Source organism: Oncorhynchus gorbuscha, linkage group LG17 (genome assembly GCF_021184085.1).
Source record: "Oncorhynchus gorbuscha isolate QuinsamMale2020 ecotype Even-year linkage group LG17, OgorEven_v1.0, whole genome shotgun sequence".
In the NCBI taxonomy this organism is placed as follows: domain Eukaryota; kingdom Metazoa; phylum Chordata; class Actinopteri; order Salmoniformes; family Salmonidae; genus Oncorhynchus; species Oncorhynchus gorbuscha.
Genome location: NC_060189.1, coordinates 55,412,431 through 55,428,481, shown reverse-complemented (window position 1 = coordinate 55,428,481; position 16,051 = coordinate 55,412,431). Strand labels below are relative to the sequence as shown.

Below are 16,051 nucleotides of genomic sequence, written 5' to 3'. Positions count from 1 at the left end.
ATTGACATAATTTGCGTCAAAGCTACCAAATACTAAATGAGTGTATGTAAACTTCTGACCCGCTGGGAATGTGATGAAAGAATTAAAAACTGAAATAAATCATTCTCTATACTATTATTCTGACATGTCACATTCTTAAAATAAAGTGGTGATCCTAACTGACCTAAAACAGGGCATTTTTACTAGGATTAAAATGTCAGAAATTGTGAAAAACTGAGTTTAAATGTATTTGGCTAAGGTGTATGTAAACGTCCGACTTCAACTGTATATGACAGTAAAGGATAGGCTATAAATGACAGTAAAGGATAGGCTATAAATGACAGTAAAGGACAGTCTATATATGCAGTAAAAGACAGCCTATATATGCAGCAAAAGACAGCCTATATATGCAGTAAAGGACAGCCTATATATGCAGTAAAGGACAGCCTATATATGCAGTAAAGGACAGCCTATATATGCAGTAAAGGACAGCCTATAAATGCAGTAAAGGACAGCCTATAAATGCAGTAAAGGACAGCCTATATATGCAGTAAAAGACAGCCTATATATGCAGTAAAGGACAGCCTATATATGAGAGTGGGTGGTGGTGAATGGGTAAATTAAGGGGAGTGCTTCCAGTGCCAGTAATGAGTGAAGAGACCAATGATTGAGGGACGGGGGCAGGACTGTGACACTAAAATGGTGGGGGAGTCCAGGTAGTCCAGGTAGTCCCTGAGTGAAGAGACCAATGATTGAGGGACTCACTAAAATGGTTTTCTTCCATTTAGCGCTGAATAAGCATGACCCAAGATGAGAAGGGATAGGGACAGCCTCCTCCTCGTTAGGGATGGGAGACAAGTGAGCCGCTGTCAGGGATTCCCCCTCTAGAACAAGGGTCTGTTTGTAGGACGCTCACATTCCAGGATGTAAAAGGGTAAACAGAGGGTAGGAGGTTGGACCTCATCAACCCCCGATTCCACTCCATCAATCCCTGACACCTGGCTGGGCATCTCTGCTTTGCAGCAGTCCGGGCGGGCACTGCAGTCTGCAGCAAATTAACCACACCATGGTGGGGCCTAGAAACAATGTACAAAAACAACAGCACCGTACTTATGCTCATTAATGTCTCTGACGGACGGAGAAGAGGGGGGTGGAGTGGAGATCATTTGGGCTACCAGGAAAAGTGCTGAGAATCAAAAAGCTGACCATGCGAATAATAAACATACTATGTAAAAGGGCTTTGTGGTAGGGATAGCTTTAAGGTAACATTTGCCTTGACTCTGGGTGCTAATGAACCTTAGTGGGAGGAAGGAGAGGAGAGCTTTTTAAAGGGCCTGTCAGGATCGGCCCGTGAAGCCTGAAACAATTCCAAAGCATCTTTACAGAGGAGCCGAGAAAATAACTCTCCAGAGGATATGTGGAAAGGCGGCCCACTTTTAATTAAAAAGCGCTCCCAGCGAACGCTTTCATGCACCGAACTCCTCGAAGAAGTCCTACGTATTCATTTCTCCCCCTTTTAAAAACGACTTGAAGGGGGAACTTTATTTTAGGTCCCCGCATGACCCACATGACTACACTCCCTAACCCCCTCTGTTTGGGACACACTTTCAGGAAGTAAGATCCTGGTCCTATTAGGAGAAGTAGCTCCAGGGTTCTGCTACCCTCTCATGTGAGAGCAAAGATAGACTTGTAAGACTTGGCCGTTGAAAAACCCCCAACGTGGAACAGAAACAGAAGTTAAAACATTAAGTCCCCACAGAGCTAATAAAGTTTCATTTGGCCTCTTTCCCCTTATACCTTCCATCAATCAGAGGCTTTCAAATGTTTTATTCACAAGTGAACATGGCAAAACCGATAATACTTGAGCTCTGCAGACCCCTTCCAAGGGAGGCCATTTTAACCAGCTCTCGTCTTCCATCGAGGACAGGAGAACTGCTATAAGTGTAAGCAAGCAGCAGTTATAGGCAGCACTGCAGCAAACAGACGCCCCCATTGGCAGCCCTCACTGGTCTCTTTCCAAACACTGCCTGCCCCCCCCAACAAAGGAGAGAAAAGATTCCACACACACACACACACACACCTGCGTTTGATGTGGAGATGGCTTCGCTCAAGGTCGGTTTACTGTTCTGAGCCCATGTGCGCACGTTGTGTGTGTGCTCACGTTGTGTGTAGGTGTGTGTGTTGGAGGGCTTCCTGTTTGTTCTGCCAGCCTGCCACCTGAGAAAGTCTGATGCAGGCCCGCCTCCATCTACCAGCTCCTGTCTGGGGAATAGACTTCTCGCCTCCTGCCTGCCACACTGAAACAAAGCAGTAACACAGGGACACCAGATTCATCAAAAGGGCAAAGGGATTGTGTGTGTTGTATTCTGGAGGGGAGACTCGTCTTATTACAGTTGACACAACAAGCCTCAGAGAGGGGCTGATGGGAGAGGACATACCACTCAGGTACATAGTGTGTACCTTGGTATCAGGAGAGAGAACAAGAAACCCTTTCAATTACCAGTATTGCAGAACACACAATGGGTACAGAACCTGGTCACACAAAGGTATAAGGTGACCTGGAGCTACAATGAATGGAAAGACAGACTAATAGAGAAATCTCTTCATTGTGTTACCTTGTTTTCCTGTAGAGAAAACCGTAACTAACTTGTCCCTCAATGCACTTTGTCCTGTACAATATGCTGCTTGTATTACCAAAGATAAATAACAGGGCTCTGTGACTCGTCTTCACACTGTAGTAAATGACCTGGGGACGTGAGGCCGACTCAGCAGGTGCTGCTCCACAGCCGGTCTGAGACCCAGCAGCACAAGCTGGCCACCAGGCTCTCCGCTTGCTTACCCCCAGGGAGCTCCGGCTCTCCCACACTCAAATTAAAGAGGGCAGTCGGGCCACATCGGCACTCTCTTTCTCCCTCCCTCCGTCTGTCTCGGCTGCTGTGTTGGGACAGGTAGGGGGTAGCCATACCCAGAGAGACAGTGGTGGTGTCCATAGAAATGGAATTACTAGAATGGGGATTCCTCATTCAAGGTAATGTACTGTGCTAGGTAGTAATTATATTTCTTTGGTGGTGGTGGTGCCCAGCCCATGTGAGCAGCCCGAGCCTTCGAGCAACAACTCTGCTCAACCAGGACCAATTCCCCTCTCCCTCTCTCCCTCTCCATCTCCTCTCTCCCCAGTGGAGAATGAAAAGCTACCCACAGGCAAGAAGACGAGTGATTAAAAATCTAATAGTTCTCCTCTCAGCTAAATGATTTGTGGTCTTGTCGCCTCTTGGTTTTGTTTACATGTGTCAAAGTAATCCTCGGCATGGAAATAACGAGCTGGATAGAAGGGGGAGGCCAGATTTAACAAAGTTAGAAACCACAGATGGCCAGCGTCTCATTTATGACTCATCCTTCTCATTAAGCGCTGGTTGGTGACAGTTCAGGCAGCTTTGGATGGTGCACTACGGTGAAAGGAAAAGCCCGGTTCCTCCCCCCCAGTGTTTGCCTGTTTCGAGGACTTGTGCCTACTTGCAATGGACACCAACTGAGAAGGACCATTATCCCATTCCATGGAGTGTGAAGTCAGCAAAATATACTACAAATATACAAGTATACTAAAATATACTATGTCCAGAGGGCAGAATGTGAAGTCTGTCCTCAAAATGGCTGACATATTTCACAGGGGTAATGGTAAACAAGTAGTGGCCTAGCGTAATGAAGGGAGTAATGAGGCCCTGCTAATCACATCAGCAATCCAGTAGTCTGTCGAACAGGAGGCCTGCTGACGCTGCTGGGACCGGGACAGGGTGGGCGGAGAATCAAATGTAGCCATGGAGTCCCTGCTCATTATCATCCATCACGCTAACACAATAGAACACGCCGAGGCTCACACAACTGGGGCATCAGATATGTATTAAAAACCCTGTATTCAAAACAATGCTATCTGGCCCAGGCTGTATCTGAAGCTGAGAGGGAAGACAGGATACACCAGCTCGCCTAGTCGGCGGATGCTGTTGTTGACATCCACCTGGGGTACTTATCAAGTGTGTCGGGGGGGGGGCGTACCATTGATTTTCCATTATGTATTAGTAAATTAATCCCTACGACGTGCTCCCTCTATCCGCAGCGGAGGACTTGATATCGATTGCTGTGTTATATCGCCGTTAAGGAGGGGGATGCGTTGCTAATCAAAATCTAAGTTCTGCTGGGAATAGTGTCGGTGTAATATGTAATTCTGGGCCATGCAAAACAAACCCTGGATAAACTGCTGGGGGGGATTCGGTGGGGAATTTCGTAGCACCCAAAAAATGTGCCCTTGCATTTTGTTTGGGTTCATTCGACTGTCTGGTATGGCCGTTGTCCAAGTATTTCTCAAAGACAATTACTGTAAATTCTCCCAGATACCAGCTCATTTCATTCAAAGATAAACGCATTCTAAATTCCACACTGTGGTTTGGGGTTTATAGTCATTATTCTACTATTGTCACGAAAAAAGTTCCCTCATCAGTCATGTTCTAAACACATGCAGTCCACAAGGACTGTAATCTCATTAGGGTTCTGGAACCCCCATGACACTGAGCAACTGATCCAAGAACAGATGTCGTACTTCGCTGTCTTGGCTGTTCTGTTGCTGCTAGCGTCCATTTCTCTGGGTTTTAATGATCAGTGTGTGGGGAGAGGAGCAGCATTCTGGACATGGATGGGGGTACAGCTATACAGCACCTTTCAGTTCAGCCAAGGGGTGGTCCAAAATGGCACCCCATTCCATATGTCACGCAAGACTTTCGACCAGAGCCCCATAGGCTCGTGTCAAAAGTAGTGCACTATATAGGGAATAGGGTGCCATTTCAGATGCAGCCAAGGGAACATCACCGCATCAAGGGAAATCCATCCGTTTTAATGGGAATTGGAAGGAGAAGACGCAGAGGGAGGGGAAAAACCTTCAGCAAAGAAGAATGTAATGAAGAGTAATGAAGTAATAGTGGCTAGGAGCTAATTAAATATTACTGCAGTGGGTTACTACTGCAGGATGCTGTAGGACTTGACTGGGGTCAATCTGAGGGAGAAGGCTGTTGACAATATTAACCACCTCCTGCCATTCACCTTGCTGATATTCTCCTTTTCACCTCGCATAGCGAGCGGCTGATGAAGGATGATTCGCTTCAGTCTGAAAGGACAAGGACTCGGCTAAAAGTAGTGCAGCTGAGGGACATTGTTTTATTCTTACTAACCACACATTGTGCAGCCATCGTTCTTCAAATCACACCTTCACTGCCACTTAGACATGCAACAAGAAAAGTTACAAAACAAGTATATATTCTGATCTAATGTCCAATAGAGCCGAACAGGCAAGTTGACAAACTGATTATTAGGGCAATTAAATAGAAAGACGTTTGAAGAAATGTAACACGTCCTGATCATTAAGAACGATCTTATAAAGGTTAGCACTGGGTTGAAGAGGGTCCAGATGGAAATAGTCTCTGTAATCAAGTGTTTGACAACGCTATAAAACCGGCGGACCAGCCTACATGTTCAGGACAGAAGCACTGTTCCGAATCCCAGAAAAGGAAGACTGGACAATATGACACTATTCATTTGGCAGTAGTGTCACGGTATGTTCGACAATTACAAGTGATATCGCCTCTTTTTCCCTTCGGGTCCACCACTTTCTCTTCTTTTCAAATGCCATCTTCAGAGTCTGAAAGCACCCCGGTGGCCAGCGGTGCTGATGCCACACCAGGGGACATTGGGCTGTTTGAAGTGCTGCCTTTTACAGGCACCTGGTACTCATTGATATTCCAACGGTTACTGTCCCCGCCTCAACTCAGAAATGTGGCCCCTCAAATTGAGAAACTGTGTGTGGGGGGATAACGGTGTGTGCGTGTGTGTTAACAGTTGGCTCAAGTGGAGTGTCACAATGAGATAGAAAGCTGAGGCTCAGTCAGTGATGTTTTTGTTCTACAGAGGACAGGTGCCAGCTGATCCTGAAGACATTGCTTCTGGGTGGAAGTGGAGGCAACTGCTGAGGTGAGAGCCGTAATGGTGTGTGGATAGGAACTTGCAGGTCCCCTGTAGAGGTTGGGTTGTTGTGGTAACATGGTAAAGCCATGGGGGGGGCAGTTTCCAAGTGGCCAGTTGAATGCACACTGAGATCGGAGAAAAGAGGACTCCATGGGGAGCCTCCAGGAAGAATAGGAGTTGTGGTGGTATTGGGGATTGCCGTGCCCCCAGAAGGGCCTCCTCAGTGCCTTCTGTCACAACATAGTTAAGTTCAGGTCTCACACCAATCAAACTCTTTACATAGACTAACCCGAGGCTCAATAGAAAAGTATAGGCCATCCAAGAGTTCAAAGAGGATGGAGTCTTGAGACCAGACTACCACGGTACAATAAATCACACAACCAGTTCTGAAACCAGACTACCATGGTATACTTAAGCAATACGGCCCGGAGGGGGGGGGTAATATGGCCAATATAACACAGCTAAGGGCTTTTCTTAGCCACCAAGCAACGCAGAGTGCCTTGACACCCTTAGCAGCAGTATATTGGCAATATATCACAAACCCGAGGTGCCTTGTTGCTATTATTAACTGGTTACCAACATAATTAGAGCAGTAACAATACATGTTTGGTTATACCCGTGGTATACGTTCTGATACCAGCATTCAGGGCTCGACCCACCCAGGTCATAATAAAGCACATATAACCCGTTCTGAGGTTGGGGCTTTGGTGCTTCTCCAAAGATGTGCAGAGTTACAAATCACTCAGACACAGCAGGTTGGGTACAGGCCCAGTCTGTAAACTGTTGTATTGAATTTGGCCCGAGTCTAAAAAGGACAGTGTGGATATCACCGGCCAGCAGACAGTGGGAAGGTCTCAGCAGCATCTCTCTCAGTAGAGGCCTAGTGCCATTGTCCTGGTTTGAATAAAGGATGGTCTAGAAATAGAAACACTTAAACATCTCTTAAGTGCACATGTCCTCCATCAAATCACTATTCGCAAGCACACACACAGCAAACAATGACTCGATTGCAAAAGTAATGTCTTTTTTGGCAAGCACCCCAACTTGAAAATAAAAGAGAGCCGCACTCTACGAGCTCAGATGCAAAAATGTAATACCAATGTTTCGACAGCCAAGCTGTCTTCTTCAGGGTATAAGCACCCCAACTTGCCCACAACTAGAGATTTATGCTGGTCCAGGCCTGCAAGGGGCTGTTTAACTCCAAAGTTAAACGCATAAACGTAAATAGCTTAATTTCATCTGCCACTGACTGGACTAATTAACTGCGGTTGGTTTGTTTGTTTTATTGCGCTGTGTGGAGGCTCAACTCAATTCACAGACCTGACCAAGAAGTCTACAGAACAACCCTAGGAATGACAACGCCCGAGTTATAAACACAGGTGACAAGAGCTTTTAAAAGGTAACAGAGGAATATAAAAAGCCTTGCAGCTCTTCTAGTTAACATTCCCATTCAATTTGGCTGTCGTTAATCTATTAGGTAGAAGCTTCTAAACAGAGAGGCTCCTATTGCGCTGCTATCTAAGGCAGGTGTGTGTTTACACATGTTACTCCTACAGCCTCACCGTAGGTGTTCCCAGTGGGGGGGGGAGATCCGTGACCCCACAGCGGCCTCTTACGTGACAAGAGGCAGATTACCTGTGGCGAGTCAGGCTCCTGTGTGTGTCTGTGTGTGTGTGTGTGTGTGTGTGTGTGTGTGTGTGTGTGTGTGTGTGTGTGTGTGTGTGTGTGTGTGTGTGTGTGTGTGTGTGTGTCTGTGTGTGTGTGTGTGTGTGTGTGTCTGTGTGTGTGTGTGTGTGTGTGTGTGTGTCTGTGTCTGTGTGTGTGTGTCTGTGTGTGTGTGTCTGTGTGTGTGTGTCTGTGTGTGTGTGTCTGTGTGTCTGTGTGTCTGTGTGTCTGTGTGTGTGTGTCTGTGTGTGTGTGTCTGTGTGTGTGTGTCTGTGTGTGTGTGTCTGTGTGTGTGTGTCTGTGTGTGTGTGTGTCTGTGTGTGTGTGTCTGTGTGTGTGTGTCTGTGTGTGTGTGTCTGTGTGTGTGTGTCTGTGTGTGTGTCTGTGTGTGTGTGTGTGTGTCTGTGTGTGTGTCTGTGTGTGTGTCTGTGTGTGTGTCTGTGTGTGTGTCTGTGTGTGTGTCTGTGTGTGTGTCTGTGTGTGTGTCTGTGTGTGTGTCTGTGTGTGTGTCTGTGTGTGTGTCTGTGTGTGTGTCTGTGTGTGTCGAGAGCGAAGGAGACAACAGAGACGTGGCTTTTGGACCCGCACTGTTATGTCGAGTTGCCTGTCGCATAAACTTCATTAATGCCTCGCCAGGATCCCCACTCAGCCCCCGCCATCCCACGCTGTGCCGGGGCAGTGTGCCGCTGGGTTGGCAGTCAAACGACCCCCATCATGCGGTGGTGACGCGTGGCCCTCTTTCCTGTGCTGTGACCCAGGGGGACCACCCCTCCCGCCGGGAGGCCAAGCCGTGTGGCCTGAAAACACTGGCCCCTCTGTCCCCTGGTCTGTGCCTATAGCTAATCGTGTCGGTGGACAAATGCAATTATCAGATGGCTTTACTTGACTTCTTGCCCTGACTGCCACAAATGGGCCGCAGGTTGAGCCAACACTTCATCCATCACACCACTGTATAATTACAACACCACAGCACTATCACCACAATGGCCAGCTTGTCCACAGAGCGGAATCTATAGACCATCACCCGGGGACTGCAGCACATTTCACTGAGCACGGCCTGAATGCAGTTCAGTCTCGCTCTCCTTTGAGTGGTTAACAGAGCTCAGTAATATGTAAGAGGGGCCAATAACGCTGTTAAGTCAAATGGGAACACAGTTGGTGGTCCCCTTCCCTCTCCATTGAATGACGATTCGTCTACATTAACAAGTCAGTTAAACGGGCTTCTCTCTACAAAAACACATATTTGCTTGATTTCCATTTAATATGAATGTAGCTAAAGACCACAATGTCCTCTTTCCTTCACTAATAAGTTTAACTGAGAATATTCATCCAATGCATTCAATTCAAAACAGCCCGTCACACTATTAATATATGTAGCCTTCACAATGGAAATTGATATTCAATGAAATACCACTGCTGAAGAAAGGCTAAATTTAAAACTTTTCTGGAGAAAAAAATAAATAATTCTCATCCACATCGTATTTTTCCTGGTATTGTGAATCTCAGACAGTGTGACAGAGTGGGTGACAGAGAGGGTGACAGAGAGGGTGACAGAGACAGAGAGAGAGCGATACCGAGAGATACACAGGCAGAGAGAGCGAGACAGAGAGAGAGAGACACAGACAGAGAGAAAGTGTCCCTCAACACCCTAATGCAAGACTGAGCGCTGCATGCACTTGTAGTTGTCATAACAACATGCACATTCAATGGGGCTATAAATCGTGTGTGTGTGTGTGTGTGTGTGTGTGTGTGTGTGTGTGTGTGTGTGTGTGTGTGTGTGTGTGTGTGTGTGTGTGTGTGTGTGTGTGTGTGTGTGTGTGTGTGTGTGTGTGTGTGTGTGTGTGTGTGTGCGTATAGAGGGTCACTCTGCGTACATACAAATGTGTGTGTATGGGAGTTGGCCAGTTGGCAGACAGCAGAACAGGCACTGTCTCAAAGCACGCAAAGTGGTTGCTGGGAAAGGTCCACACTGCTACAGTCAGACAAAACCAAACGATGACCTGAGGGGTTCTCTTCAGGGTGTCACTGCCCTAATCCAATCAACTGCAGCTCGTTTAATCAGCCTAGCCTGGCACATTCCCACTGCATCTTGTTAAAACGCACAGGTACAAAGCACCTCTAATGTGGTCCACTGGTAAATAGAACAGGGACAGGCAATTAAGCAGAGGGCTGAATGAGCCGTGGTGCCACAACCAACCACAGGTCAGGTTGAGTAACATGAGGACGGGGAAGGGGTGGGGTGTCACTGGGCTGAGCTGCTGCATGCCTCTCTGAGTGAGCATGTAGGTAAGTATTGCCCCCTAGTGGTGATTAAACACACATTCACCCTGGTCACAAAGGGTATTATAACAAAGGTGCATGTTTGACTGACGAATGTATGTTTGACTGACAAATGATGCATAGCGGAGTCCGAGGACAAGGAGCCTGAATGGTTGTGTGGCTTTTACACATATAGAAAACAAAGTGAACAAACACAAGATCTGCTTACCTGAATTAGTAGGAATCAACCACGGCAGGAGAGAGAGAGCGAGAGCGAGAAGACAATTAGGCATTGGACACGTCATTAACTGCCATTATGAGGCAAAGATCACTTCGCATTGAAGCAATGTACACACCGCTATTCCTACATAATGGTAGGTTTGCATTCATTGTCCTCTCCCAGACAGGCACAAAGCCACCCCATGTTCCCCTTCCAGAAAGGAAACAGGTGGTGATTTCACTGAATGTAAAGCCAACGTGTTCAAAAAATTGACAGTTACATATCGGGATATTATTTTAGACGATGTATGGTATTGTTTTGACCGTATCACAATGTTATTTGTGTGCTAGTTGGATTTTCCCCTCATAGCTTGTTCTCCATCTTCTTTTTAAATGGGGAGCCAAGATGTTTTCAGCACTTTTATTACCATGACTGATCAAGACTCGTGTTCTCATGGCTCTCTCTCTCTTGTCTCTCTGCAGCAGACATATGGTGAGCAATATGTTTGGAACATCAAATCACAATAAAATCAGTATCGGATCGCAAAACATATAGAATAATGAGAATCGCAATGCATATCGTATCTGCACCTTAGTATAGTGATACTATTGTATGGTGAGGTCCCTGGCAATTCCCACAGCCCTAATGACTACCAGACAAACGCACACAGTGATACAATATCCGTCCAAGACTGCTTCTTAGAATAAATATACCATGCCAGATTCCCCATCATACAGTAGTGAATCAGATAGGAGACAAGAGGCTGAGCTATGCTAGAAGACTGGGACAATTGGTCATGATCCGCAGAGAGGTTCAACGACTCAAAGAAGAAGAACTATGAAAAAACAGTGAACTATTGCTATTCTGTAAGGATGGATGACGAGCAAACTTCCTTTAAAAATGGCTCCGACTCGTAACCTGAAGACTCAGTAAGAACCCAAAGACTTGGACTGCGCCAGTTTAACGTTGTTATTTTGGGTATCAGTTCGTTGCTTTAGATGGTCTGTCTTAATGATAAAGCTTTGGGGTTGGTTGGGAATCAGAGTGCATTCAAATAAAGAGGAGGCGGTGCTTCCCAGACTAATGGACCCATTTGAATGCGGAGAGGAACGGAGAAAGGAGTTTTTTGGGGGGGGGAGGGAAGCAGGCCACTTGAGTAGGAACATTGGAGGATGCGCTTAAAGCACTGTGATTAACAAACAAAGGAAAACAGAAGGTTTAGCATAAGCTATTCAGTTGGGGTGTGAAGAAATCAGAAAGTGTGAGAAATGAATGCTTGTCCATCGCTGACCGAAATAAACTTGTCTGAGTTCCTTTGCAACTCACTGGCAACAAACCACATTTACTTTTCAAAGAATAGAGGGAACATTCAGTCCAGTGTTTGTTGGGAGTGAGAATTCTCACCAAGGTGTATGGTACGGTCCATCAGGGGCTGACAGTGGGGACCTGGTCCGCACAGAGCCTGACAGCCCTGGCTGGCTGGCTGACATCTTGCCTGACTGACCGCAGGGTATTTAGTGATGCCTTTCCAAAAGGCGGGGCCGGCCTAAGAGACAGCATCCGCCTCCTCTGATCTCTGTACAAGGAGGGAGTTGAACAGCCTGAGTTAGCTAGAACCTTGGCACAGCCTAAGATAAGACTTACTGGAATACAGATGGCAGGACTAACTATTGCAATCTGATGGCTGAATAGACCACAAGGAAAAAAATATATACATTTTTCTCCCCAATGTCGTGGTATCCAATTGGTAGTTACAGTCTTGTACGGACTCGGGAAAGGCAAAGGTCGAGAGCCGTGCATCCTTCAAAACACGACCCAGCCAAGCCGCACTGCTTCTTGACACAATGCCCAGCAGTACCAATGTGTCAGAGGAAACACTGTACACTCTGCGACCATGTCAGCATGCATGCGCCCGACCCAGGAGTCTCTAGAACGCGATGGGACAAGGATATTCCGCCCGGCCAAACCCTCCCCTAACCTGGATGACACTGGGCCAATTGTCCGCCGCCACATGGGTCTCTCGGTCGTGGCCGGCTTCGACAGAGCCTGGACTCAAACCAGGATCTCTAGTGGCACAGCTAGCACTGCAGTGTCTTAGACCACAGCGCCACTCAGGAGGCCCAAAATAGGAAACATTTTTCAAATGGATAGTAAGAGTGATCCTTCTCCCTGAAGGGTTTAGGGGAGGGTGGGCACTGGGCAGAAATGACTCACATATGACCTTGAAGAAGTACCTTGCTCTAAGTTACTGGAGAAACTCATTGGGGCCAGATAAATGTGTTCCTAGAAGTGGTAAGGAGGAAAACAAGGGGAGTAATCGGGGTGTCGTCACAAAGGGAGACTGAGCGATGCAGAGGGCTATGATGAACCAATCACCCATAGGGTCACAACCCTCAATTTCAGATCCCCCGTTCTTCAAGCATTAGAGACCACAAAATGGCATCTAGGGTGAATCTTAATAGAGCATTGTCCTAACACTGTGTGAAAAGGCTATGTTTTTCAGTATCTTTAGACTTCCAAAGCTGCACGACCCAGAGCTGCACGACCAGTCAGACATTTTGACTGAGCACAGCGAGAGAGTGCAGTAAATGTCAATCTGGTCTCCTGGGAGAAGAATGAGAGAGCTAGAAGTCTTCACAACAGTGACAGAAGTCTCCTCAGATCAACAAGATGGGACCCAAACAAAGTGATACTGAAATGATTTCTTGAAATTAGTCTAAGTTGTAGCTACACATTTCATTCAGTTGCATTGCTCCATCTTCATAACAAACGCTGCACTATTGTCCACTGGCAATATGCCCTTTGGTTTGCCTTTGTTTTGAGATCTACCCAGTGGAGGCAAAGGCATTTTCTCTAGTTATGAATGTTTCATATAGGTCACTTATGCAATGGTAAATAGCATTAACGTTTCAAAGCACTGTTCACACTCGGCCATCAATAATAGTCAAAACAATATGCTCTATGAATATTTTACTTCTGAAAGAAATGTCTCCACAGAGTGTTTACTTGATGGCTGCTTTTGAACAAGTTAAAGACAGCAGCAATTAACATTCTGTGCGATAGTTTCTAGTGTAAACAAAGTCTCTTATCCAAGTCGTGAGTCTCAAAGCATTAGAGGAACGTTGAGTGAAAAATCGCATGCAGAAATCGCATCCGTCGATTGGTAATATCATTATAGCCGTATCAAACGAAACAAACACAAAAACATCACGGTTGAATGTTAATCACTGCAAATCTACTTTCTGGAGCAGTGCGGAACTAGCTAATCAACTCGCAGGCATCAAACAGTATGACAGACTACCTCTCTGCATGCAGTCTTCCAATTAGAATTCTTAATGAAGAACTACTGCCAGGGTCTAGACATCTGAATGTAGCTGCAGAGGAAGAGGGAAAAAGTCTTTTTCCTATACCACTCAGAGAAGGCACTGCAGCATACTGCACTGTTAGAAAAACTAAAAACGCCTTGATTTACCAAGCAGAGCTCATCTACAGCTGTTCTACACAAACTGTTCTACCCAGAAGTGTATTTTTCTGGCAGCTGTCATAACAAATTTTGTTTCAGTGAAGTTCACATTTTACGCTACTTGGGAAAGTCTCGCAGCAATCAAATGGCCGACATTCTTTGTTCAGTAAGTTTGAGCTCTACGGATATTAGACTAGACTCATGGAAACGGTAACAGGAGGACTTGTCAAACCCTTAAGTCTTAATCCTCAACCACATTACACAGAAAATAGCCCAGAAAGGACTTTTAGGTCAATATTAATCACTCCCAGCGTTGGTCTGTAGTTTTTATGAATGCTAGTTCAAACTGCATTTGCGACAGGGACAGTTGAGGAACGCAGTGGCATTCAGAAATAAAGTCAACCTCATAATGGGTTTAGAGACTGAATGATTCCATTAAGCTACGGCTAATGAAGAGCCCACCCAGTCCACAGGAAAGGGAGGATCGGGTGCTGTTGGCCGGAGATAAGACAAGTCTATAGAGAGAGAGAGAGATGGAAGGAAGGAGAGAGAGGATGAGGAGGGGTAATATGTGGCAAGGCGAGAGAGTGGGAGCGAGTGGGGACTGTGTGGGGAAATAGAGGGAGCCACTGGACCTACATACAGACACAATCAATACTCTAAGACATGCAGCTCTCGCCCCTCTGCTCAGTACAGTGCTTTGAACGGGAAAAGGAGGGAAAATGGGGGGTGAAAGTAATTGCATTCCTCCTCCCTCAGTAAACTAACTGTAAGGCTATTCAGTCGAATTACGAAGTGGGTCCTGTATGTCCTTGAGTCTGTAAACGTGAGAGAGCTGTGTCACTGTACTACTAAACCAGAATGATTTTTTAAGGAAATACGGACAGTGCAAGTGGTCTGCAGTAACAACCAACACAAAACAGAAACGCCCCTAGATGCAACGTGGAGAGGTGTGAAAGGGTTGCCTTGACATACAGATGTAGGAGCCTACAGGCAGAACGAGAGATGCCAGAAACAGAGAGAGAGATGGGAAGGTCCAGCTGAAGCCCATTAAGTTGCATATCCTATCCTCCTCCATTCTTCCTTGGCTGGTTTGTTTTCCTCAGAGAATGCTCTTCCCTCTTCCAGACGTCTCTTGACCTGACTTTTTAAAACACTGCAACAAGCGGCTGCTCGGAACTCCCGCTTCTTCCTCATCAATCCACTGGCCCCGGTTGACAGCATTCCCTAAACATTCCAGCTACTGGAAATGGCCCCAGTGGGAATAGTGGGAAAGGGCCTTAGACTAATGGTGGGAATGTCCCCTTCTGTAACATGGGAGAAAAGGGCTGGTGTGACGAAGGGTCGGAAAGTTGATGTAAAACACACCTGACGGTGAGGAAACAGACCTTAGACAAGGTCAGTGATGTCAACAAGTCCCTGCGGTGGTTAGCTATAGGTGGGGTTTAAATGGCTGCTTTGATCTAGGCTAGTCTTCCAACAGATGGAGTCACTCATACGCAACAACGCCAGTCCCTCAACTTACAGTCGCAGACGAATGTTGCAATGTGACACAAGACAATGACGGCAGTCATGCCAACGTGTGTTCAAGTCTTCTCTGCTGCCAAGGATGGTCCGCTACGGCAGAGGAGAGCGGCTGGACGATGAGCATTGTTGTATCACTGCACACAAAGCCTGAGGGCTGAAGGAACTGACAGGCAGGGTCCTATTAATAGCCAGCTGAGTCACCGGAGCTACATTAGTGAGAGGCTGGCGACTCGCTTTTACATAGAAAACGCATCCATCTCGCCCCTGTGCCTGGGTGCCTTGATGTTATGTATAATTAAATACAGAGAAAGCCAAGAGGGGGCAGGGGGAAGCTGTCCTTAATTGGACAGGGAGCTTGAGTAACAAGTTTAGAGAGAAGACGGGCTGGAAGGAAGGCCTGGTTGGTTGGGCAGGCAGGCAATGGTGGAGGTGGACAAATTTCAGGCTGCTAAAGAGATGTGGGAGTTGGGCTGCGTCTGAAATGGCACCCTATTCCCTGTATAGTGCAATACTTCTGAGCAGGGCCCTGGTCAAATGTAGTGCACTACACAGGGAATAGGGTGCCACTTGGGACAAACCCGTGGCCTTCTGAATTGAAGGGATGCGACGTGCCGCTTGCCTTTACTTGGGTGATGACGGAGGTCTCCTAGACGGGGAGGTGGACGGCACAGCGAGCCCGGGCAAGGGGAGACATTTATAAAACGGCGCAGGGTTTATAAATAGGGGGAAGTTGAAGCCTGGCGTAACATCTCCCACATGATACACGGTTATAATCAAATGTGAGAAGAGACCTCGGGTCTCCAACGTCTTCAAAACATGGTCAGCTAACTGTGTGTGTGTGTGTGTGTGTGTGTGTGTGTGTGTGTGTGTGTGTGTGTGTGTGTGTGTGTGTGTGTGTGTGTGTGTGTGTGTGTGTGTGTGTGTGTGTGTGT

The 16,051-nt window shown here is 46.7% G+C and overlaps 1 protein-coding gene across 3 annotated transcripts in view; it reads right to left on the bottom strand.

Moving 5' to 3' along the window:
- LOC124001233 (F-box/WD repeat-containing protein 7-like) overlaps positions 1 to 16,051 on the bottom strand; it is a 99,488-nt gene that overhangs the window by 68,924 nt on the left and 14,513 nt on the right. The window contains exon 1 of one of the 3 annotated variants that reach the window (XM_046307873.1): positions 2,060 to 2,260. The exons of the other annotated variants lie outside the window; for them this stretch is intronic. The gene's annotated coding sequence lies outside the window, so the exon portion shown is untranslated. Of the gene's footprint in view, positions 1 to 2,059; positions 2,261 to 16,051 lie in introns of those variants that run through there. 3 annotated transcript variants of the gene reach the window in all.